The following is a 25,754-nucleotide window of genomic DNA, read 5'->3' on the forward strand; positions in this document are numbered from 1 at the left end:
CAGGGTTAAAGATACAATATCAACCTTTGGACTCTAAAGCCACAGCTTTCTCAGCTGTATCTACTTGTACAGACTGATAAGGCTTCCTGGCGGGGCATGGTCAAGAAAGAATGAGGTCACATGAAGGCTCAACAGGAAAGAGCATTGGGATCGGTGAGCAGAGGCACCAGCATCAGCCACACTTTATTTCTGCAACTAAGGCTTCTACTGTTTGTTTGCCAAGCTTACAATGCAAGTGGAGCAATATCCAGCCGTATTTCATAGTTCTAGTTACTCAAGTTCAGGGTCAACTTACTAAATTACTACATTATTGAATACCTTTGATGCCTAAAGCACACTGCTAAGTAGTAGGGGAAATTAAAAACTGAATCAGATGTGGGTTGAATTCGTAAAGACTATCTACTAGAAAATAAAGAGGTTGCCCAAGTCTATGGTATGGACTGAAGAAGGAGGGAACAGGGCTATGTCTAAGGTGGGTGAGAAGGGTGTCTGACAAAGGTCACTGGTGCGGGTGTACTGGGACAGAGCCTTGCTGAAATGTTAGTAAGACTGTTATGTAGACACCGGGGGCAGAGGAAAGACACAATCAAATGAGTGGTCAGAATAAGCCAGGCACCAGGATGGACAGCTGAAAGCCCCGATGATGGCCACCATCCAAGCACTTTGCTGCTGCTACTCACTGAGTTGTCCTGACAGAGTGAGCATGCCGGGGGCCCTGCTGTGTTAGCCTGATGTGTTGACGTGTAAGAGCTACTTAAGCCGTGGGAAGCTTGGTCTTCGGAAAGACCATCTCTCATCCTCATTTGATGATGCTGTGAAGTACAGGAGAGGCCCCGCCTCCATGGCATCTTGCCTTGCACGAGTTCACTGTAAGATACGGTAATGAAGGCTTTGTCATCATCTCTTCACGACACACAAAGCATCAGCCGGTGACGTCATACTATGCTATCACATAAATATAGGAACAAGGAAGAAATCCTGAGCATGCCATGCTGGCTCTAGCTTTTGATTTGTTGAAGATATTGACAAAAGCAGATTAAAAATTCAAATAGGAGGTCACTATAACATTCTCTGATGTCTGCCATATATAGGCAGGTATAAAAATATGAGGTGGGGGTTTGTTAAATTTCTATTTACTTATTTTTACTTTTTAAAAGAGGGTCAGATGACTTCAAACCCACCATGTAGACGAGGTTGACCTTGGACTTCTGATATTCCTTCCTGTATCTCCCAAGTGCTGGGGTCACAGATTTGCCCCCACCCCACCCTGTCTATCTGGCACTAAGGACTAAACCCAGGGCCTCACACATGCTAGGCTTGCACTCTTCCACATAAGCTACAGCACCAGCCCATGGTGCCTGTTAAATTTCTTTTAAAAATAATTCAGAAACTAAGTGGATGCTGTTTGCTCTGGAGTGTGGTAACACAGCAGGTCCATGCTAGCTGCAGCTTTGCCTCATCTGGTGTCAGCTACCTGCAGTTTACTATTGCAGGAGAAAATGCAGGCATGACCTGGCGGCCAGCCTACCTGGCACACTGCAGTGTGGCACACTATGCTATAAGTACTCCCAGAAGTCAGAACACTGACTTCTGAAGTAGTGTGAGTAGCCAGTAGCTGGCCTGTTGACGAGTTTGCACTCTTCACATCTCCTTTTATGTGCTGAGACCCCAGTGGTGTGAACACTCACTGTCCAGTCTGAGGTAACATGCTAACCAATCACAGTCCACAGGCTTCCTTCCACTTTTATCAGTAGTGTTGACTGCTGCGGGCCGCAGGAATATCATAAGAACTCAGCTGGTTATGGCAAAGTCACTACCTGGAGGAATCAGGGAATTCCTCCAGAGGAAGCCAAATCCCAAGGAGTTTTTGGTGTTACTTGGCTTGTTATACATCAGCTGTATTCTGTTATGAAAATCATGTGTGCCTTCATAGTTTTCCCTAAGAAGGGCTAACAATGATTTTTCCCTAATAAGGGCTAACAATGTGGACTGATCACTCTCTAGACATACACATTCCAGGCATTTGGAGAACAGCCTCAGGAAAGGCTTTCTCTGGAATCAGATATCTCCCCTAGCCACTTTCAAGGACTAAAGAAGACATCACCCAGGTGGTCACCCAATTTCCGAGGATTAACAGTGATAACAACCCACAGGTGAGTCTCCTGACTTAAGGTAAATTCCACAAGGGGACACCGCCTAGGTCAGGTAGACATTAAGTAATAGCTTTACACAATTTAGCTCAGACCCCTCCTTTCTTACAGCCTTACTAACTTTATAGACCTCTAACTACTTACCTAACCACTTCTAGGAATATTTAGATAACCTTCTGTGCTAACAGCTATGCTCAGCCAGAACTCCCAGTTCAAGCCTCCCTGTAATTATCATTATTGGTAGCATCCGGCCAGGTCCATCACCGGATGGAGGAAAGTACCTTATCAGAGATACCTCTGTACTCTCTAAGAACAGACTTAAGCATCCAGGTTACCTGTTTGAGAAGGCCTGGCGGATGTGGCAATTAAGCCTATTCTTATCACCCCTCCATTTGACCCTGGAAGCCTGGCTTTGCACTGCTAAGGAAATACTGCTTGTAAGTGTATATATACCAGAACTCCCAGGGCAGGAGAGAAGAGAGAAGAGAGAAGAGAATGGAAGAACTAGATGGGTAAGAACTTGAGAGGAACAAACTGAGATGGGAGAGAAGTAGATTGAAGGGCTACAGCAGAGTACTAGAGGAACGAGATGGAAGATGAGGAAGAGCCAGATGAGAGAGAAGGAGACGGGAGAGGAGATGATATGGGAAGGAACAAGATGGATGAGAACCTAGAAGGGGCAGAACTAGACAAAGGAATTAAGATAGAACATAGAGGGGACAGTAGATAAATATAGAGAGAAATCAGGCAAGAAAGGAGCTAGACATGAGAACAGAACTGAAGCTGTGTATAAAGGATGTTATGCCAGAGGAATTAAAGCAAGTGGACTATAGAACTCGGTGTGCTGAGATTATATTTCCTGATAATAGTCCTCGCCGTTAGTAGTTCTCTCTCCTGAGCCCCTGGGATATATAATATTAAGGCTGGTCCCTCTAATATTATACAGGAGTTGACATATAATAAAGCAGACACTGTTCGCTGAAACCGTCTCCAGAGTGGTTCCTCTCCGCACCCTTCACTGACCCACAGGCATTTCGGTCTTGTTGAGGGACACCTTGTAATGATGGCATACTGTGGCCTGAAAATATGAAAGGTAAACTTCTGTATTTGAAAAGGAAGATACAGTCCAGTAACATTGATGGGCGAATACCTGCTACAATTGTCCTACTTGGTCATTACGATTTCTCTCTTACCATGCCCAAGTTAGGGACTCAGTTTACATCACACTTCTATTCGGGTGCTGAGTTTGTAGGGCTTGATGCTATCCAGGATTTGGGGGATCCTCTGGAGACACAGAGCACATCCTTCGCAGACCTGGGGGTGGGGGGAAGGCTACTCTAAAGATAAAATGACCAACGGTTTTTAGGAATATGTTTGAAGCTATAAGGAACCAGTCCAAGAAGCACTAAGAAACAGTTTGCTCAGTATAGGAGAAATTAAAGAAGCCTAACCATCTATTGAAAATGCAGGCAAGGTGGCTTAGGAACTCACGTGCAGATGGGCTTCGCTGAGTCTCGTTATCCTCTCTGCCTGGCTTGTGACTGCTAGAGGACTCTATGACAGGGAAGGAGTGAACAGCTAACCCTAACCAAAGCCACCAGCAGACAGGCTTTGCAGTATTCCATTTTCCCATCCTCTGCCCCTCCCCTCCCATCCCAACACTCTCCCTGGAAGTTTTATAGGCAGCCTTGCATCTATTTCTGCCCACTATATTTAGGGAGTTTGATTATGCACAACCTAAATCATATCTGAGCCAACGATCCAGATTCTTGTCCTCTGAGAGACCCCTTTGCTTCCTGTGTCTTAGGAGGGACTAAAGCTTCCACTCTCTGTTTCCTAGCCAGTGGCTCATGCTGCCCAAGACTATACTGTTGTTCTGGAAGGTTCTATGCACACATCTGCCCTACCCGTCTCCATTCTGACATTTGTGGTCCTACTTACATGCACATCTTCCTTTGTTAGAATGATATAAAAATGGAGTCAGTTAGTGATTGTTTCAGACCTTTTTCATTGAGTACAGTATATCTCAGACTCACCTACATGATGATCAGCACCAGGGATTTAGTCCTGTTTTTTAAAAATTGTTATTTTTAAATTCATTTTTAGTTAGCATAAGAAGAAATGGGTTTCATTGCAATATTTCCATGCATATCCACTGTTACACTTTGCTTTTATTCCCCCACTAACTGCCTCCCAGCATGCTTCTGCATTCACGACACATACATTCTGCTCCCTCTCTTTCCCTGTTCCCTCTCCCTGTATGGTTCCTTTCTCCTTTAATGTACAATGAGTATATATGTATACACACACACACACACACACACACACACACACGGGGGGGGGGAGGGAGAGAGAGAGAGAGAGAGAGAGAGAGAGAGAGAGAGAGAGAGAGAGAGAGAGAGAGAGGAGATTCTTTAGATGAGAGAAAATGTGGTATTTACCTTTCTGAGTCTGGCTTATTTCTTTTAATATAACTATCTCCAGTGTCCCATCCCTTTTCACATTTTATTATTGAATATTATTCCATTGTGTGCCTTGACTACAATTTGTTAATTCTCCATTTAGAAGACATTTTAGTTATTTCTAGTTTTTGGTGATTGTGAATAAAGTTACAGTAAATATTCAGTTGACTGTGTGTAATACCTAGGTGTGAGGTTACTGGGGCGTATGCTAAGTGAATGTCATATGCTAAGTGAATGTAAGGACGCTCCTGAGCCCTTACAGAGCAGCTGTCCAGGTTCTCCGTGGCTCCCTGTCTTCGACAGCACTTAGGCTTAAATAGATTTTTTATCTTAGTTGCACTTTCTGATGACAGATCAGGCTGAATTTTCATCTGCTTATGCCCTTTCCTCTCCTTTTGTTTCTTTTGTTAACTGAGTTCTTACACGCTGCATAAGCCCTTTTCAGTCTTCAGCTTTGCGATTTCCAAAAACCTCCACCCCATGTGTGACGTGTTTTCATTCTCCTACAAAGACCATGAGTTCTTAATTTTGTTTAAGTATGCTTTTACCTTATCTATCAATCAATTGGTTGATTGACAGGGTTTCACCATGTAGCCCAGGCTGGCCTTGAACTTTTGTCCCTCCTTCCTCTGCCTTCCAAGCGCTGTGAAACATCTGTGTTCTCTAGCCTTTTCCCTTTCACTGAATTTCTGGGATCGCTCCTATGACATCTTTAAATCTTTATCAGCATAAGGCACAATGACTTTTTCTCTTACGTTTTGTTGTAGAATTTGTTGTGGTGGTGGTGGTAGAATTTTTATGCCTTTACATTGTGCACATAAATTTATCATCTCTTTTGACTTACTTTTTATAGATGCTGAGACATGGATGGAAATTATTTTTTGATAATTACATACTAATTTCTAATGATCCCAGCATCATTTTTTTAAACAGTGACTTAATTTACCTATTTTCATTTTTTTGCACGTGGATATGTATGTCATGAATGTTTACATGTGTGGATGCACATACACATGGGAGTGCACGCGCACGTGTGTTCATATGTGTGGAGGTGAGAGGTTGACATCTGGTGTGTTCCTCTGTTGTTCTCCGTCTTAAATATTGAGACAGGATCTCATGTTGCCTATCCAGTGTGCTCGGAGAATGCCCCGTCTCTGTCTCTGGGAGATAGAATTACAGATAGGGTGCCACACTCGGCTCTTACGCTGGTGTTGGGATCTGAGCTCTGGTCCTGATGCTTGCATGGCCAGTGATTTCTGTACTGAGCCATCTCCCTTCTCCACCGAATCCTCTCTGCTGTTTTGCTGATAATCAGCTGACGTATGTACGGGGCTGGTTCTGACTTCCGTGCCACGGAGCTTCCACTAGTCCTGTTTGTGCTGATGGCTGTACAACCAGACAGACGCTTTTCTGTTTATCTTTCCCCAAAACTCATCACTTCTGAAATGTGGCTCCCTTCTTGAAGTCTGCCAAGAAATGGCAAACCATAAGCCTCTCTGGACTATAAAACCAGAAGGTTTGTATCTATCACACACCACACACACACTACATACACACTATGCATACATACCGCAAATTTTCACCACACACCACATACATGTACCACATGTGTCATATGTATGCACCACACACCCCCTACATGTACACCACACTTATCACACATACATAACAAACAATATACAAACTACACACATATACCACACACACACACACGTACACATACATGTATACACAGCATACATACACTACACAAATGACACCTGGACATACATTCTCGTTCTTCTATCCTTTGCTGCAGTAGGAAACAGGCTCAGTGGAGGACAGGAAAAGGGCAGTGTCACTGCCAAACATTAACTCAGGACCCGCTGTAGGCCCAGCTTCTCAAACATGCTGCCATTTGTTTCCCATCACCAGTAGGCTGCTGTAGCCTGGGCATCAGAGATGGGAACTGTAAAGAAATACACTCAGGATCTAGAATTCCCAAGAGAGTTGTATTTTTAATCATTTTCACTTTTTAATTAAATTTGTTGCTATTGAGTGGGAGAAAAAGAACAGAAAGGCACGAGCCCCTCCCCTGACAGCTTGCCTAAATGACTGGGTTGTGCCTGAGTTACCCTTGGCCCTTGGCTAGCTCAGTCTGACCTCTTCTTGGTCACAATGTTTGTGCCTTTGCACAAAGCAAGAGTTGGCTCTGTCCAGCTGTCTCTAGGTAGTGTTCTTGTAAAAGCCGCGTTCATAGCAAATGAAGGAAGCAGAATCAAATTACTGGTTCACATTGCTTTCAGAAAGTGGGTTTTCTAAAGTCCCTCCCAAATATTCAATGTCCAGATGCTTTTGCTTGAAATGAATTGCGAATCATCAGCTATTTACCTTACAGAGAGCTGGAGCACAGAAAAGAGGAAGAAGACTGAGGAAGGATGGAAAACAGCATTTACTGCACATCCATGAAAGCCACAACAGGCATGCTATGGAGTGCCTTTCAAAATCCCAGCAAGCTATGTATTTTTGTCTCATTTTACAGATGAAAACACCAAAGTCTGGGCAGCACAGGTTGACTAAGTTAACTTGTAAGTTGGCATGCCAATGAGTGGTCAGCCTGTTCTGAGGCTCCACCCTGGGTCTTTTGCTTAATATGGAGTGACTGCATCAAGAAGGATGCTATAGGGATGGAGGCATGTTCAGAGTAAAGACCTTAGAGAGATAGTAATATGAATAGCAAGAAAAAAAATCTCCTCTTAGTAAGAAAAGCAAGAGTGTGGCTATCGCACAGTTTTGCTCAGCGTTGGTTTCCTCTGTGGTTTTTAAATAGGTATAAAGAAGAGGAGTTTTCCCGACATGTTTTGTGGTGGTTTGAATGAGAATGTTTGAATGCTTGGTCCTCAGTTGGTGGAACTGTTTGGTAAGATTAGGAGGTGTGTTAGAGGTGTCATGGTAAGGATGAGGCTTTGAGGTTTCAAAAGACCATGTCATTTGAAGTTAGCTCTCTTTCGGCTTCCTACTTGTGAATCAAATGTGAGCTTCTCAGCTTCTGCCCCAGTGCAACACCATGCCTGCCTGCTGCATGCTCCCCCCATTGTAGGCATGAACTCTAACCCTTCGCAAGTGTGAGCCCCCCAAATTAAATGTTTTCCTTTATAAGGTGCTTTGGTCTGAGTATTTTGTCATGGCAAGAGAAAGGTAACTATGACACATTTATTGTGTCTATCTCAGTGTAGCAAGTTCTTTGTATCACAGTAAATATATATGATTTCTAAAGAGAGACATTCTCAGCCACACAATCGAAAATCAAATGAATTTCAAACCTGCAATTTATTGTATTTATTTATTTATTTTTATTCATTTTACATACCAACCACAGTTCCCCCTTCCTCCCCTCCTCCCTCTCCCTTTCCACCTTCCCCAACCCACCCATCCCCATCCACTCCTTAGAAAGGTTAAATCCTCCCATGGGGAGTCAGCAAAGCCTGGGACATTCAGTTGAGGCAGGACCAAGCTCCTCCTACTGCATCAAAGCTGAGCAAAGCATCCCACCATATGGAATGTGCTTCAAAAAGCCAGTTCATACACCAGGGATAGATCCTGGTCCCACTGCCAAGGGTCCCACAAACAGTCCAAGCTACAAAACTGTTGCCTACATGCAGTGGCCCCAGTTCAGTCCCATGCAGGCTCCCCAGCTGTCTAGTGTCAGTAAGCTTCCACAAGTTTGGGACAAGGAAAGAGATATCTGGATAGAGGGAGCCATTCCGGGGTAGGGAGAAACCTGATCTAGGGAAATTCCCAGGAATCCACAAGGATGACCCCAGCTAAGATCCCCTAGCTATAGTGGAGAAGTGCCTGAACTGGCCTTCCTCTGTAATCAGATTGGTGACTACCCTAATTGTTATCATAGAACCTTCATCCAGTAACTGATTGAAGCTGATGCAGAGGCCCACATCCAAGCACCAGGCCAAGCCACGGGAGTTCAGTTGAAGAGAGGGAAGAGGGATTATAGGAGCGGTGGTGGTGGTGGTGGTGGTGGTGGTGGTGGTGGGGAAATCAAGATCATGATAGGGAAACCCACAGAGACGTATTTATTTGTTTTTAAGATTGACTTTGTTTTTATTTATGTGTATGTATCTGTGTCTGTTGGAATGAATATGAATGTCCCGTGTATATAGGTTGGAGTCTGGAGTTACAGGTGGTTGTAAGCCATACACCTTGAATTCTGGAAACTGAACTTTGGTCTTCTGGAAGAACAGCAAGCATTCTTAACTGTGGATCTAGCTCATCAAAAAGGGGCACATGACTTGGATGCATTAGAATAACTGTTTCACAAACACTCCTTAGTGAATGAGAGCCAAAGAGCAGCATTAAACTCCATGCCTGCCAAGGAGGGAAGCAAGATGAGGGAGAGACAGAGCGCTGCTTCAGGCCATACAACTCATTTCACTTTGTGGACTCTCCAGCACTCTTTCAGCAAGCAATTGCTATGTACCAAATTCTGTTTCATGGATCGTAAACCACCGAGTCCACATCTGAATCACAAAGACAGCATTACTCTGAACTCCTTCACCTAGCTACAGGGACATTTAAACTTTTATATACACATACACATCTTACCTCCAGCACAGTGTCTTTAAGTTGAGGGTGTTCTCAGATCTGAAGCCTTTTTGGTTTACCAGCAATACAATCTGAATGTCATAGCTCTGTCGGTGGAATAGAGAAACAGCAGCACCTCATAAACCAGTTAGCACTGCATACACCCCTTCGGTGACTGTTACACACACTACAATTTCAGGATTGTGCTCTGGTACCTTACCTATACTCTTGTTGCCTTACTTAGATGCTATCAATATTGACAGGAGCCATTGAAAGTCTTGTTGATTTATGAGAACAGATGACGACTATAATGATCTAAAAACCACAACGTTAACGGCACTCCTGGTTGATTAAAGTGTGTGGTGTGGGGCACTTTCCCAACATAATGACAGAAAGGGGCTTTAAGGACCAGATGCTTACGGTCTTCACTGAAGTGCCTTCCTAATCAGAGAAGGCTCAGCTAAGCTAAATCTCAGATGGATGTAAACAACTAACAGATGTGACCGAGTTTAAGGGGCCCCAGAAGAAAGCTCATGCAATTATAGAGAAAGGAACTGACTGATAACAATATGTAATCTGGGATATCCTTGATGGCTGATCTAAAAGAGCCATGCTTACAGGGTGTTTATTGGATACTCGGAGTAATGTATATGTCTTAATTAGAAAGGTCCTACATAGTCACTGTAGAGAAAGTGAAAAGTGGTAAAAATAAAGAAGATTTTTCATAATGTCACTGGATAAGGATTTTTTTTCAGTTAAACTTACAGGATGTTCTTTCTATTTCATTTATGTAATTACAAATGTAAATGTTTAAGTGCTATTTGAAAGCTTTCTTTTTGTTTAACACAAGCAAGCATTATGTCATGAGATAAACTATTGAAAACTTTTCAGTGGCATTTTATGGGCAAAGCACTATTTGTTTAGTAATAGTATGAATGTTTATATTTTATAATACTATTTATAATGTCAAGATATAATTTTTGGAAAAAATGCTGAAAAGGGCATTCTTTATGTCACACCTGCAATCACTCCCTTGGCATAAATTCTTAGAGGCACACTCACCCTGCTAACATATATGGGCATATGTAAGGTTCAAATACTCATCACTATGATATATCCATGAAAGTATGCTGGATTACTTCCACATCTACCAAGGAGAGTGACATACTCATGACCTCTTTTCCTAACCCTCAGCCTTGCATACCTGAGGTTAAATACTAAGGATTAACTTGGTTACCAGACTTCTTTTTAAATTCCAGAAATTTGTGTAGTACATTGTCTCCATTTTCACTAACCTATCATTGCCCATAGTGACCTGAGGAGGTTTAAATACAATGTTAGGCGACATGAAAACTGTAATCCAAGCCATAGGTTTTATTGGGCCCCAATGAGAGGAAAATTATAGGCACACATCAAATAAAACAATATTGTGTTTTCTGATTCTGTCTCAACTCATCTAATTGACCTGAGTGGATTTTTTAAAAATTTTCTTCTAATAGTTCTCTTCATTTGTGACATTCAAAGGTAAGTTGTAGGGCAGTGATTCTCAACTTTCCTAATGCTGTAACCATTTAATACAGTTCCTCATGTGGTGGTGACCCCCAATCACAAAATTATTTTCATTGCCACTTTGTAGTTAGAAGGTTTATCCAGTCCTGCCTGGCGCTGCTGTCCCACAGCTGCTTATAAAATAATCATTTAGAGGCTTAATATCATTTACCAATTGCATGGCCTATGGCAGGCTTCTTGCTGGCTAGCTCTTATAACTTGACTCATTTCTATTAATCTATGTTTTGCCATATGACCATGGCTTACCGATATTTTCACATCTTGCTTTGCCTGGTGGCGGCTGGTCTCTCTCCAGACTCCACCTTTCTCTTTCCTGTTTCTCTCCTTGGATTTTCCCCCTCTAGGCTGCCTTGCCATAGGCCAAAGCAGCTTTATTTATAAACTAATCTATTTTTTTAAATAAACTAAACTAATTTATTTATCAACACATATTCACAGCATACAGAAAGACATCCCACAGCACTTTCCCTTTTCTGTCTAATCAAAAGGAAGGTTTTAACTTTAACATAGTAAAATTACATATAATAGAACAGTTATCAAGCAAGAATTACAGTTACAATATCTAGTCTATTAGTATTTGGTAAAATTAAAGAAAATATTTTATCATCTATCCTATGTTTGTGAGTCTAAAGTTTCATATCTAATTTATCTTTTATCATAACCAAGGAAAATTATAACTATCTAGTCTTCAACTAAACCAAAGACCCCAGAAGGATGTAATATTACTTAAGTAAACAGGAAATGCATTGTAAGCAACTTCCAAAAAATCTAGAATGACAGAGACAGCTGGCTGCCTGGACAGTCACCGAAAGTTTCTCTGCAATGTTGGGGCATCCATCTTTGGCCTACAGGCCTAGCATATCTGACAGACTCATCTGTGAAGCAGGATTTTTGAAAGAACCTTCCTATCTTGTCTTGGCAAGGATCAGCAGTCCTTTATTTTGTGTCCTGCTTGTGCATTTTGGACAGCATACTGTCAGCAGTCGATGAAAGGGCACTTTCTTGCCCAGTGGCTAACTTTTGCCACAATGAAAGTAAACTGCATATGGAGTTTCTTCAATGCCCATCATCTTCTATGAAGTAGATTGGTGCTGCCAGGAGCAGATATGTCTCATAATCATAAACAAAAGAAAAAAACCCTATGTTATTAAAACATTTTAAATGTCATATTCTGTAGATCTTTGAAGTGTTTGAAGATTACCTACCTAAATTGAAATATATCTATGTATACCTAGAAAACTTAACTAACATGACTATAAGTTGATTATCATGGATGACTAATTATTAATCTGTATTTCTTAATTATACATTATAATTTCAAATTAGCTGCACAAACATAATATCTTAAACAAGAGTATAAATATGCATATAGTATATACATATAGTGGGAACAACACATATTCACAGCGTACAGAAAGATATCCCCTAGCACCACTTCATAACTGTAATTTTGCTACTGTTATGAATCATAATGTAAATATCTTATGTGCAGGATACCTTATATTTAACCCCTGTGAAAGGGTCCCTTGGTCCCAAAAGGGTTGTGACCAACAGGTTGAGAACCATTGCTGCAGGGGAACTAGGTGTTCATACAATGTGCTCCTTGGAAGAGGCTCAGACTTTGCAGAAGGCAGTGGGACAAACAAGTCAGAGGAAGACACACCTGTATATGATTCAAATTTGAAGCACAGTTTTTCATTTTGGGTGAAATTAAAAATAATTTTTTTTATTGTGGGACTGGAGAGATGGCTCTGCAATTAAGAGTACTTGTTGCTCATGCAGAAGACACAGGTTCAATTTCCAGCAACCATATGGTGGCTCACATCTCTCTGTACCTTCAGTTCTGAGGAACTGAGTGAGGCCCCCCTCCTGACTTCCATGGGCACCAGGCATGCATGTGGTATAGACATGCAATTTGGCAAAATGTTCATACATATAAAATAAGTCTTTCATTTTAAGACTTAGGTGTATATATTATACTCATAGTGCACTGTACTGTGTTCCATAAGAATGTTTTCTTGTATGTCTTATACCCTGCCCAAATTCTTCCTCTATTCCTTCCCTGTCTCCACCCACTCATATTAGTTTTCTTTGATCCCTTAGAGAATTTCATTTAGATTTTGACAGCATGTGTGGATACATGATTTCATACATCTATAAAAATTTGGAAACCTCATGGGAGATGATTCAGAGATACTATTTCTGAGACTGGCTTACCTTGACGATCTCTAGCTACATCCATTTTCTGGAGAATGATGTAATTTTGTTCTTCTCTATAGCTGAAAAGTCACCATTGTATATAAATGCCACCTTCATATAGTCCTCTGTGGTTGGATGCCTAGCTTTGTTCCATAACTTAGCTATTGTGAGCAGTACTTCAGTAGCCATGGATGCATAAGTATGTCTTTAATATGTTGATGTGGAGTCCTTTGGGTAAACACTGAACAGTGGTATCCTCAGGTCACATGATAGATGAACTTTTTTGGTTTTCTGAGAAGCCCCCATAGTGATTTCCATACTTGCTGGGCTAGCTTGCATTCCTAGCAGCTGTGTATTGGAATTCCACTTAGTTCACACCTGTGTCAATGTTTGTGGGGTTTGTTCTCTTCGTTTGTTTTTGTTTTCAACACAGGGTTTCTCCATGTAGCTCTGGCTGTCCTGGAATTGATCTGTAGACGAGGTTGGCCCCGAACTCACAGAGATCTGACTGCCTCTGCCTCCAAGTGCTGTAATTAAGGGCATGCGCCACCGCTTTCTGGCTGCTTTTGTTTTCTTAATGACTCCATTCTGACTGGAATGAGATGGAGTATCTGTGTGGTTTTCATTTCCGTTTTTCTGGCGGCTGGTGAGGTTCAACATTTTCTCATGTGTTTGCTGTTGTTTGTGCCCCGCCGTCTGAGAACTGTCTGGTCACTCATTAGCCCATTTACTGACTGAGTTGTTACTTTGTTTCCTGTGGATATATGTAAGCTTACTATATTTCTGGACTTTTAGTTATTTTTACTAGCATACATTGATTATACATAATAATGGGTCTCCTTATATGTTCACATATGTACATAGTCATACTACGACTCCCTAGTACCCATCTTTTGGTTTAGCATTTTTAGTTCTTTGTAGACTCTAGATATTAATCCTTAGTCAGATGTATGGCTAGCAAAGATTTTTTTTCTCCTATTCTGTAAACTGTCTCTTCACTCAGTTGTTTCCTTCACTGTCAAGAAGGTTTTGAATTTCCTAAGGTCCCATTTATCTACTGTTGGGCTTATTTCCTGAGAAACTGGAGCCCTGTGCAGAAAGACATTATGTATGCCAATGATGGAAGGCTATAAGAAGATGGAGAATCACAGCTCAGAGTGGTCAGTGAGAGGATGAAATTGGTTGTCACAGCTGCTCAGTGTGTGTCTGTGGCTGGGTGAGGAGTGAGATGGGCACTCATTGAGTCTGTAGTGACTCCTCTGACCGAGGGGAATGTGTGATTGCCTGACTTTGCAGGAAAGCAATGTAAAGTTTGTGTCAAGACACCCTGGAGGTCAACATCAAACCCCAAAATTAGAGCTCAAAGTTTCAAAGAGAACAATGTTAGATAACCTTCCCCAACTGTATCTACAGAAACTAAATCACCATTAATTATTTTGAACAAGTTATTTGGCCATAGATTTTATATATGCATCTATACATTTATATAAATGTATAGTTAAAAACCCTAGATCTTTGCAGACTCACCATTCATCTTAAATATTACACAGACAGAGTAGGTAGCTTGAGTGAAAATGTACCTTAGTTCAATATTGAATATAAAAACCATTCTTTCATATGTCACCTTTTTTTGGTAATATTCAATAAAATACTGCTTGGTCATAACAGACAAAGGATGTGTCTTTTGTGAGAATACAGTAATTCTAAATAGGCTTATGGGTAATCATTAGGAAGAATGGGATGGGGAAATGGAAGCGGCTGGAAGCCTGGGGAAAGCTGAGCCCATCAATGAGGATTTATTAATTAAGGAAAGCATGGCCATCAGGGCAGTCCCCTATTTATTTCCTAGGGAAAATGTGGGAGACACTGGAAAAGATATTTAGTTATTATTTGTAATATTTTAGTTGTCATAATAGATAATGTTGTGTCTTCCTGAAATTTTATGTTTCAGTTTAAACTCCAGTAACTGCAAATGGGACATTGTTTTGCCTGCGTAACCAAGTTTAGATGAAGCCATATTAAGTTACACCCAATATAGACAGGCTTCCTTATGAGAGGACAGGACATAGACACATGTAGGGAAGAAGAGCATGTGGAGACAGCCAGAGATGGGGGCACTGCCATAGGGAGCCCCAAACATCATGGGACACTAAAAACTGCAAAGTCTGAAAACCCTAGGGCAATTTCTCTATGTGAGCTTCGAGCTTTGAGAGGGGACAGAGTCGTGGTCACTCTTTGACTTCAGACTCCAGACCTCCAGAATGAAGGACAAACCATTGTTCTTTTAAGCTACCTGGCTTGTCACAACTTACTGTGGCAGATGTAGGAAAACAGCACCGCTGTTGACAGACACTCCTGGTGAATTCCCTAGGTGAGTGTGAGGTTCTAAGGAAATAAACACAAGGTATTATTACTATCCTTACCTCGCTGTGCAGCTTTTGTGAAGATGGGATGCATTGTTTGGTAAGACTTACTTCTTAATAATGTGCACATCTGGGTGGTGCTCACCATGGGATGGGCACACAGAGCATCTGAAGCTGTAGAGCAAAAATAGTCACGTAAAGCTGAGCCATCGCCTTCCACATCTCACTGAGACCGCGTGTGAAAATCTCCTCCCATAATTCCCCTCGATACAGCTGACCAAATGCATAGCGGTCCAGAGGCTTCACTTGGCATGGAGCCCTCTAAGGCAGTTTGATGCAGACTGCTGGAATAGCACTTGAAGCTTCCAAGGGTTGAATTCTTTGATCAGCATTTCTTCCAATTTTGTAAACCACAAAGCTGATCAAATTCTCTCTAAACTAAATCCCTTGCCAAACCTGGGTGTAGTGGGCCTTCACAGGGAATGTTTAAAATGTGTTTCAAAATATTTTGGCATAGAATAAGAAGCTGAGTTAGAGCCAGTAATCTGTCTATATTTAATATTGTCAATACATCATGCTAACTCCTAATTTTGTATGTATTATAAAACACATAACATGAATTTCTACACATGTATGCAATCTGTCAATGCATGGATATGCATGTGTGTACACACACACACATATTTGCTTGTTCTGCACTTTCTGTTATTATTGTTGTTGCACATGCTCACAATTGAAAGATTAATTTGAAACTCTCCGGGAAGATGTCCATAAAGTGATTTTACTCCTAGGAGCTGATGGTCAAAAATACTTCAGAGTTCACATCTGTGACCTTTCAGGATACAGATTTCATAAAGTTCATAATAAGAGAGGTTCTGTTTTATTGCTGCCAGAGCAATAAAATAGGCGACAGCCCTACAATGATGGAGCTGTCAAAAATAAAATGCTAACAGTGCAATTGTTAATGGTCCCAGTGGGAAAAGAGGGCAGGTATTGTCACACATACGAGGCTGCAGAGGGACTTCTAGGAGTTCAGGGTTTAAAGGAGTATTTGGCAATTAGAGAGAGGGAATCCCATCCAAGGGAGCATGAAGGAACCATACCCTTACTGGAAAAAAAAAATCCTCAAGATAGAGACCTTCAAGAAGTGCCAAGGCTTACAGAAAATATCAAGGAAAACAAGAAGTCTAAGCAACAAGCATGAAGGACAGTGACAGAAGGAGACAAGGGGAGGGACATACCGTGAGCTCACTGTACATTCACTATGGCAGGAGCATCCCTGATTGGTTATTATAAATGCCTCTCATAGAAGGTGGAGGGAGGAAGTTATAACACTACACATGTTCATTCATCTGCCTGAGGTCATGATGCACCAACCAGCGCACAGAAGAAACTAAATGGAGCCAGGATAGAGCAGACTCCAGGCCTGCTCTTACACTACCTCGGAGGAACAACCTGATGATAACCAACCCCTCCCCTCTTTCCTGTCTTTCTCCTGCAGTGGTGCATGCCCATAGCTGTTTTGTTCAGTTGTGTCTGGTGGATCTCTTAGATGCCCTCCATTTGGTTAGCCATTGCTCAACACTGCCGAGTCTCGGAAACGCACTAAGTGGACAGGGACACAGCACAGACTGGGACTCAGTCCCTCTTCTCAGGAGGGTCACATACAGACAAAGTGGAAAGTGACCCTGAGCTACCACAAGGCTTCAGGACCTGTGGGAGGCAGGCCAGGGTGGCATATAAATGATTTGATTCCTTTTTTACCTATTAGGGGGATATTCAGATAAGAAAGTAGAGAAATATGAGCATGTGAATAGATGAAACCCAAGGTTTGTCAGATAACAATAATAGAAGAATAGAAGGGTTTAAATTTATGCAATCATATATACTATGAGATACTTTAAAAAACATCAATATTGAAAGGCAAGAACTGTTACCCAGGTTTGCTAAAGGCATAAAAGATTCAAACGACAGGCACATGCTGGCTCCTGCTCCACAGCACTTTTTTTTTTAATCCATCATTTGGCAGCTGGCTTGTGAGGATTCAGGAAGAAAATGCTAAGTTCCAGGAGGAACATGGTATGAGTCAGCATCTTCTACCGTTTGCCTGGAAGCCACCCAAAGCATGGAGAACAGAAAGATTCCTCAGACCCCAGAGCCCATTTTCTGTAAAACCAAGAGAAGCCATCTGTAGCCACCAACATCTGTGCAAGGGCTGGAAAAACAGTTGAGATTAGGATGAGACAGATGGACAAGTGTACAAGAGAAGCACATGTGGCCACGGAGCCCAGGGAGTCCCAGATTTTATAATGGGAGCAGATACTCTGTCACAAAATTTAAACTCTGACAAAGCCCTGACTTGCATGAAGGATGTGATTACATCAACGAGAAAACGTGATACAGAAGTGTAACTGAAGGAAGAAAGACCTGGATGGGTGGAGACTGAAACATCCTTGTGATGTCTTACTAACTCAAAGATGAAGATGGAGAAAAACATTGAAGATGTTACTATGTAAGTCCAGAAGCAGGAAAAAAATCCTGTCACCGCAGTGTTTTCTGTGCACATCCTTAGTGAATATCAGGGAGGACATACAAGAAACCATAACATACAATGTGACAACAGTGGCTATAGAATGTGGCAGGAGGGACGTCAGTGGGGTCCCTACTGGGAGAAGGACTTTTCATTGCCTCCTAACAGCACATTTGAAATGATGCAACTGTATCGGCACTTCAAAAACTTAACCCTCTCAGGACTGAGAAAGCTGTGACAACCAGAGACTTGGATGTTCCCACTAGGAAAGCAGATAGGAACTCCACACAGCCAGCTGATCTTGCCTTCCTCTTCAGCATGGTTGTTGAGAGGGACTATAGAGTGGATACAGATAGTCAGCTCATTTGGGTAACACTCTGGCGAAGGACGGAGAATATTTCCTCTGGCCTGGATAGAGGATTGTGGGCTTGATAGAAACACAAGTGGATTCAGAGTCATTTCCAAGACCAGATCAAAAAGGAATGGAATACACGAGAGAGAATCACCTTTGAAGGAAGATTATGTTATTTCTTTAGCAATCGGTAAGGATGATTAATATGTTGTACAAAAGGATTTCAAAAGTAAAACAATTCATCAGCTCTAGTAAAGATATAAAAACATCAGATGGGTGCGTGGACTGAAAAATACAAAAACTTTGACTAGTAAAGCCAACAAAAAAGAGTTGCATGCTGGGAAAAGGGAAAGACGTGACTTAAAAATAGATTCTGTGAAAATACAATTTCCAGTTTTAATTGACTAGAAACTCAAGTACAATGAATCTCCAACTTAATTGAAACTTATATTACACTATGCCATTAGAAGCAGAATTCAGAACATTCACAATCTGTTCTCTGTACCTGACACTTAACAGAATACAGAGACTGCCCTGAGTTTTATTCTGGAGACATATTTAAAATGACATTGATAAGCCAGGCTGTTTCATAGAGGAAAACTTAGAGTGGTTAAGAGTACTCACCATTCTGGGAATGCAAGCTTGTACAACCACTTTGGAAATCAATATGGCGCTTTCTTAGAAAATTGGGAATCAATCTCCCCCAAGATCCAGCTATACCACTCCTGGGCATATACCCAAGAAATGCTCAATCATACCACAAGAGCACTTGCTCAGCTATGTTCATATCAGCATTGTTTGTAATAGCCAAAACCTGGAAACAACCTAGATGCCCTTCAACTGAAGAATGGATAAATAAATTGTGGCACATATACACAATGGAATACTACTCAGCAGAGAAAAACAACGACATCACACGGTTTGCAGGCAAATGGATGGATCTAGAAAAAATCATCCTGAGTGAGGTAACCCAGACTCAGAAAGACAAATATGGTATGTACTCACTCATAGGAAGATGCTAGATGTGGAACAAGGATGACTAGACTGCTACTCACATCACCAGTGAGGCTACCTGGAAAACGGGACCCCAAAAAAGACACGGAGAAATGGACAAGATCTACATGAACAGCCTGGTTATGAGTGGGAACAATGAAGGGCGACAGTCGAGGGAAAGAGTGGGAGATCCTAGCTGGATCAAGAAAAGAGAGGGAGAACAAGGAATAGGAGACCATGGTAAATGAAGACCACATGGGAAGGTGAGAAGGGGAGGAAGCAGAGAGCTAGGGAGGCCCACGGAGATCCACAAAGATACCCCCTCAAAAGACTGCTGGCAATGGTCGCGAGACGGCGGGAACTGACCTACTCTGGTGATGGAATGGCCAGACACCCAAATAGTGATGCCATAAACCCCATCCAAGGACTGAGGAATCTGAAGGCAGACATCCACGGCTGGGCCCCTGGTGGAGCACTGGGAGTCTAATTAGTGAGTATGAAGAGGATTTATATGAGCGAGAATTGTTGAGGCCAAGGTTGGATAAAGCACCGGGATAAATAACCAAATGAATGGAAGCACAGGATCTATGAACCAAAGGCTGAGGGGCCCCCAACTGGATCAGGCCACCTGAACGGGTGAGACAGTCAGTTGGCTTGATCTGTTTGGGAGGCAGCTGTGCATTGGTGCCGGGTCCTGGGCTCGTTGCATGAGTTGGCTGTTTGAATCCTGGGACTTATGCAGGGACACTTGGCTCGGTCTGGGAGGGGGGAATGGACCTGCCTGGACTGAGTCTACCAGGTCGACCCCGGTCCTCGGGGGAGACCTTGATCTGGAGGGGGTGGGAATGGGGGGTGGGCTGGGGGGAGGGGTGGGCGAGAGGGGGAGAACAGGGGATTCTGTGGCTATTGTGTTGAACTGAATGGTGTTGTAAAATAATAATAATAATAACAATAAAAAAACCAAAAAAAAAAAAAAAAGAGTACTCACCATTCTTTTAGAGGACCTGAGTTTGGTTCTCAGTATCCATGCCAGGAGGCTCACAACCATCTGTAGCTCCAGATCCAGGGTACCAGACACCTCTGGTCTCCGTGGGCACCTGTGTACCTGTATTCATATACACACACCTATATAGGATTTAAAATCACTTACAAAGATCTTAAGAAATGTTTCATAGAAATCATACAGATGGAAACATTCAGTTTAGTAAAGAGGTAGAGGAATGAACATGCTCATCTGTTGCAGGCCAAGGCAAGATTGTTTTTGATCCAAGAGAGATAGTGCCTTCTATAAGACCATAGGAGGCACACAACCTTAGGTCCAGTATCCTCATTTCTAGCCATCTCATTTGAGATGCCACTGTACAATTTATATTTGAAGATATTTACTAAAGAAATTTCCAATGGCAAAAATAGAGAAAGCAATCCAAATGCCAAAGAAACATTTTGATTTTTTTTTGTTTGTTTGTTTGTTTTTTTGTTTTTTTTTTTCTACAAAGGGTCTTGCTATGTTATCTAGGCTTGCCTTGAACTTATGATTCTTCTGCCTCAGCCTTCCAAATGCTAGGCCAAGGCATGGACTAGGGTTTTTTGTTTGTTTGTTTGTTTGTTTGTTTGTTAGACATTAGGACATATCCATGTTCTGGACTTGCATGCATCTACTAAAAGAACAAAGCAGACCTATCACTATATTAGGACTGTGTTAGTTAGGCTTTTCATTGCTGTGAAGAGACACCATGACCATGACAACTCTTTTTGTTTGTTTGTTTGTTTTGTTTTTGTTTGGTTGGTTTTTTTAAATTATTATTTTATTTTATTTTTTTCTATCATCAGCTTGATACAGTACAAATTCTTATCCTAATAGTGAAATGTTTTACTGAGGCTTGCCCAGTGATTGAGTAAAACAAAACCAAAACTTATTATAAGCCACAGTCATCCTAGGGTCCCCCCTTCTATCTAGCCTCCCTGGATCTGTGTGTTGCAGTCTGATTGTTCTTTGCTTTATATCTAGTATCCACTTATGAGTGAGTACCTACCATGTTTGTCCTTCTGGGACCATGACAACTCTTATAAAAAAAAAACAAAAACATTTAACGGGGGGGGGGGGGGGGGGGGAGGGTTGGGGGGCGTGGGGGGGCTTGCAGTCGGAAGTTTTTCTGTGTCCTGCCTAGTCCTGCAGCCACTCAGACCAAAGTAAACACAGAGGCTTATAGGCTTATATTACTTATTAACTGTATGTCCTAATGGTTTAGGATTCTCACTAGCTATCTCTTACAACTTAACTCAGCCCATTTCTATTAATCTATGCATTGCCATGTGGCCTTGTGGCTTACTGGTACTTTCACATCTTGCTTCCCCTGGCTGTGGCTTGCAGTGACTACCCCAATCTCCTTTCTACTCCTCTCTTTCCAGTTTGCATGTACTGCCTAACCTTATTCTGTCTCGCCATTGGCCAAACAGCTTTATTTATCAACCAATCAGAGTAGCACATATTCATAGCATACAGAAAGACATCCCACAGCACTTCCCCTTTTCTACATGTCTTGCTTCCTCAGTGGCTGCCTGTGGCGGCTGGACTCCACCTTTCTTCATCTCTGTCCTCAGTTTGATTGCACTGCCTAATCTTATTCTTCCTGCCATTGGCCAAACTGCTTTATTATCAATCAACAAAAGCAACACACATTCACAGCGTACAGAAGGACATCCCACAGCAGAGACCTCTTGAAATACAATGCCACAGGAAGCAAACAATTCTTTCTGACACACCCTTTAGTGCCCCAGAAAGACTTCCTTCAAACAACATATATCAATTTCACAGGGCTAAGGATGTAAATACATCAAGGACATTTACATGGTGTGTTTGTTAGCTTTCTATTGCTGTGCTAAAGACCACAACAGAAGGAGCTTAGGGAGGTTTATTTGGCTTGCTCATCCCAGTCATGGTCCCTCATGAAGGGAAGACAGGCGTTCAGGGCAGGAACCTCTAGACAGGAACTGAAGCAGAGGTCATGGAGCAGTGCTGCTCACTACCTTGATCCTCCTGCCTTGCTTAGTTTGCTCAGACCCACCTTCCCAGGAAGGGTACCACCCGCAGTGTGCTTGGCCCTCCCACATTAATCATTAATCAAGAAAATGTCCCATAGACGTGCCAACAGGGTAATCTGGTAAAGGTATTTTATTAATTGATATTGCTCTTCCCAGATAACTCTAGCTTGTGTCAAGTTGACAAAAACCAACAAACAAAAAAACTAATAGGACACATGGGTTTAAACATTTGTTACCATGACAGGCTGATTTCCTGTCTTCTGCTTGGTCAGGTGGAGAACACTGCCCAGCTCCTCTTTTAGTACAAGGGAGAAATCTATCCTTCAGGCTTTGGGCATAACTGCTTAGGCCTTTCAAATACTTGCAGTCCATATGAAAGCAGTGACATTTCTTTTCTTTTCTTTTCTTTTCTTTTCTTTTCTTTTTTCTTTTTCTTTCTTTCTTTTTTTTTTTTTTGACAGTGACATTTCAAGGAGCCTCCATTTTCTTCCAGTTCCTACTCCAAATGCCCAAGAAATGGGTGAAATTACAATGTGTGCTCACTCTATTACCACTTATCGGCTACAAACTACACTTTCCCTGTAGTATCTCCCCTTCCTTGTAAAGAGCGGGGTCCATAGAGAAGGTGACATACTTGTACCCATGAGTCAGAGGCTTCATTAGGGCTGATGACAACTATACTGTTACTTTGGTAGGGAGGAAAGAAGGGAGTTGAAAGCCCCATGACCTAGCAGGTCGACATTAATGAGTCTAACTGGGGGCTAAAATTGATAAGCAGTTTTCATTTTGTTTTGTTTTTTTGAGCCATGTGATACTGTAACATAAGGGTATCTCCACTGAGCAATGGCTATATGTTCAGTGTGAATACACACATTAAGAATTGATAAACATTATTATCCCATGAAATCAACACAGCCGTGCTACAAAGGGAACCTGGAGAATTAAATGACTGGCCCAGGTCATTTACATTTATTAATAAATAATAAATGTCACACAGGTGACAGCTGAAGAACTAAGTTTCAAACTGACAGACCTAACCACCATGTCAGCCTGCATTTCTGAATCAGTGTTCACCAGCTGTCCCATTGGTAACAGTTAAGTTAGGAACTGCTTATTCTGAGCACTGTTGCAAGGGAGGAGCCTAGAGTTTAAATGCCAATCTGTTTGGAGGGTATGGGGGGGGTGCTTCCAAAAGCAAGATAAACTGTTGGAACAGATGGGCTCTGCTTCCTTCCAGTAAAGATGCCCCTTGCTTATGTGTGTTTAAATTGGGGCTCTTTATTTCATGGGAGAAGTGAGATCATGTTTCTGAACTCCTAACTCTGCACTCACTTGCCCTGGGGCCAGGCAATTTGACATGAAGACTTGATCAAATGGGTATGCAATTAAACTGTTGGGTATGATAAGTCACCTCTCTATCCAAATTTACCAATATAGAGAAGGACACAAGTTGTCTACATTTTAAAGTCAAACTGATCAATTACAAAGAAGCTTTTCCATTGAAGAAAATCTCTTCAAGTTCATCTTCCTTCTCTTTTCAGGAACAAGTTCAACTATGTCGGACATTGCTGAGATAGACTTATGTCTACTCCTTGATTAAATGTATGTACATGGAATATGACATGTATCATTTCCTTCTCTGATTGTCACCCTAGATAAGCATTCGATGGGTTCCCCATCCCCGGGTTTCCCTCACTGGACTCCCTATCCACCCACTTTAACAGAGTCCCAAGACTGTTTTTTCTAGGTAGATTCAATGATAAGCCTAGATGCTAACCTTCACATGGGTACAGGACCCAGATAAAGTCTCTCCACAAGCTGAGACTCTTGAGGCAACCTGGGCACAGAGTTATGAAGTCAGAGAGAAATATCAATTTGGGGGTCAGGGGCACAGGAGTGGTATTGCCCATACAAGGAATACCAAATGGACAGTCACTTTGTAGGTGGTCTTTCTTCTATTTTCCCTCCAAAAATTCCTGCACTAGGAGGAAAGGAGAACACAGATACAGAAGTTACTGCATCTGCAGTTAGTGTTGGTAAAACATGCTGGCCTCTGATCACAAGAGAAGGATGCTGGATTGGCAAGGACTGTGGGGAAGGGAATAATTCAAGCAATTACTGACATAAGAGGTGGAATTAACTAGGCATGCAGATTCCACCTGGTCCATCCTGAAAGGGACCAAGAGGGCTCAGAGAATGCAGACCCTTTTCCAGTCTTCTTCTTCTCAATGCAGTTATCAGCTTAAGATGGGGAATCAAATTTGATAACACACCATGGAAAACCATCTTGTTTTTATTTTACCCTAAAATATAAAAACATAGAGTTTATTTTTAAAAATCAGTGTTTATTTCCCTGAAAACTAAAGAAGTAATTAGTATTGTTGCTTAACTTAAATCTTAAGAATTATAAACTTCTGGTTAGAAACGCAAATACTGAGTACACTAGGCTAGGAAGCTGGGGGATATATGAGAGATCCAACAAAGGCCACACCAAACCAGAATGCCAGGCTGTGCCATCTGGAACACAAAAGTAATTTCTACTCTGCAAGGAAATAAAAACAGGCAGTCAGGCAGAAGAAAACACTTAGAATTATTATTTTATTGGCAGATACAATGAGAAAGCATACATAGGACATGTCCTTTGCCTTGCACACCTTTGCCTCAAGAGTGAAGCTCTTTAAGTATTTAATTACTGTTGAGGGATGCTGTAAGATTGGGAAGCCAGTTTCTTGACAAATCCTTGCAAGATCATACCACCTCGATTCAGGAACCCAGAACTACAGAGGGTGGAATATAAATGTCCTGATCTAGTCTGATTATTGAAGAAGATCCCAGCCCACAATCATCCTTCAAGAAGTCAAAACAGGGGTGGTTGCAATTTTCACACACAGCTGTTCATGGAAGGGCTATTAATACAGCAACCAACAGACAACAAAAACCTGCAGCAGATTACAAGGGTATCATTGTGATAAAAAGGTCATGGGCAGAGTTGACTTACTTTTTTTAAAGGGAAGCAATTTAACTTCCCACCAGGCCACAGCAGGAGTCATGCATAAATGGCCATCGTTTGTGTCACATGCAGAATAAGCACAAAGAGAAGAGATGTTGGGAAGAGCAGAATACAGTGGAGACACTGGATTTGTTTAGCTCTGGGGCCTTATCTGAGCCTCAGAATGTCAAGTGTTGAAAAGTGATAAAAACCATTCTTCTTACGTGTGTGTGTGTGTGCATGTGTGTGTGTGTGTGTGTGTACACATGTGTGTGTGTGTGTGTGTGTGTGTGTGTGTGCCAAACAGAAAAATGTATGAGATGAGGCTTTGTAAACTTTCAATCAGTGCACAGCTAAAAAGTGATATTGCTAGCCCATCCCAGAGCTTCATCATCCAGTGGTCTAGAGGCATCCTTAGGAACTTGTGGACCATTTGTCTTGCTCCCAAAGGCTTAGCTCCCCTCCCATTCAGAAACCAGAATATTTCTAGAATTTTCTGTTGTATTTGGCACATTACATTTATTGGT

The 25,754-nt window shown here is 41.8% G+C and overlaps 1 long non-coding RNA gene across 5 annotated transcripts in view; it reads left to right on the top strand.

Moving 5' to 3' along the window:
* Nucleotides 1–25,754, top strand: part of LOC121823216 (uncharacterized) — a 150,907-nt gene that overhangs the window by 44,625 nt on the left and 80,528 nt on the right. For 4 of the 5 annotated variants that reach the window (XR_013047978.1, XR_013047984.1, XR_013047977.1 and 1 more), the window contains one exon: nt 23,780–23,840. The exons of the other annotated variant lie outside the window; for it this stretch is intronic. This is a non-coding gene — a long non-coding RNA (uncharacterized LOC121823216). The remainder of the gene's footprint in view (nt 1–23,779; nt 23,841–25,754) is intronic. 5 annotated transcript variants of the gene reach the window in all.

This window comes from Peromyscus maniculatus, chromosome 1, assembly GCF_049852395.1.
Source record: "Peromyscus maniculatus bairdii isolate BWxNUB_F1_BW_parent chromosome 1, HU_Pman_BW_mat_3.1, whole genome shotgun sequence".
Lineage (NCBI taxonomy): Eukaryota > Metazoa > Chordata > Mammalia > Rodentia > Cricetidae > Peromyscus > Peromyscus maniculatus.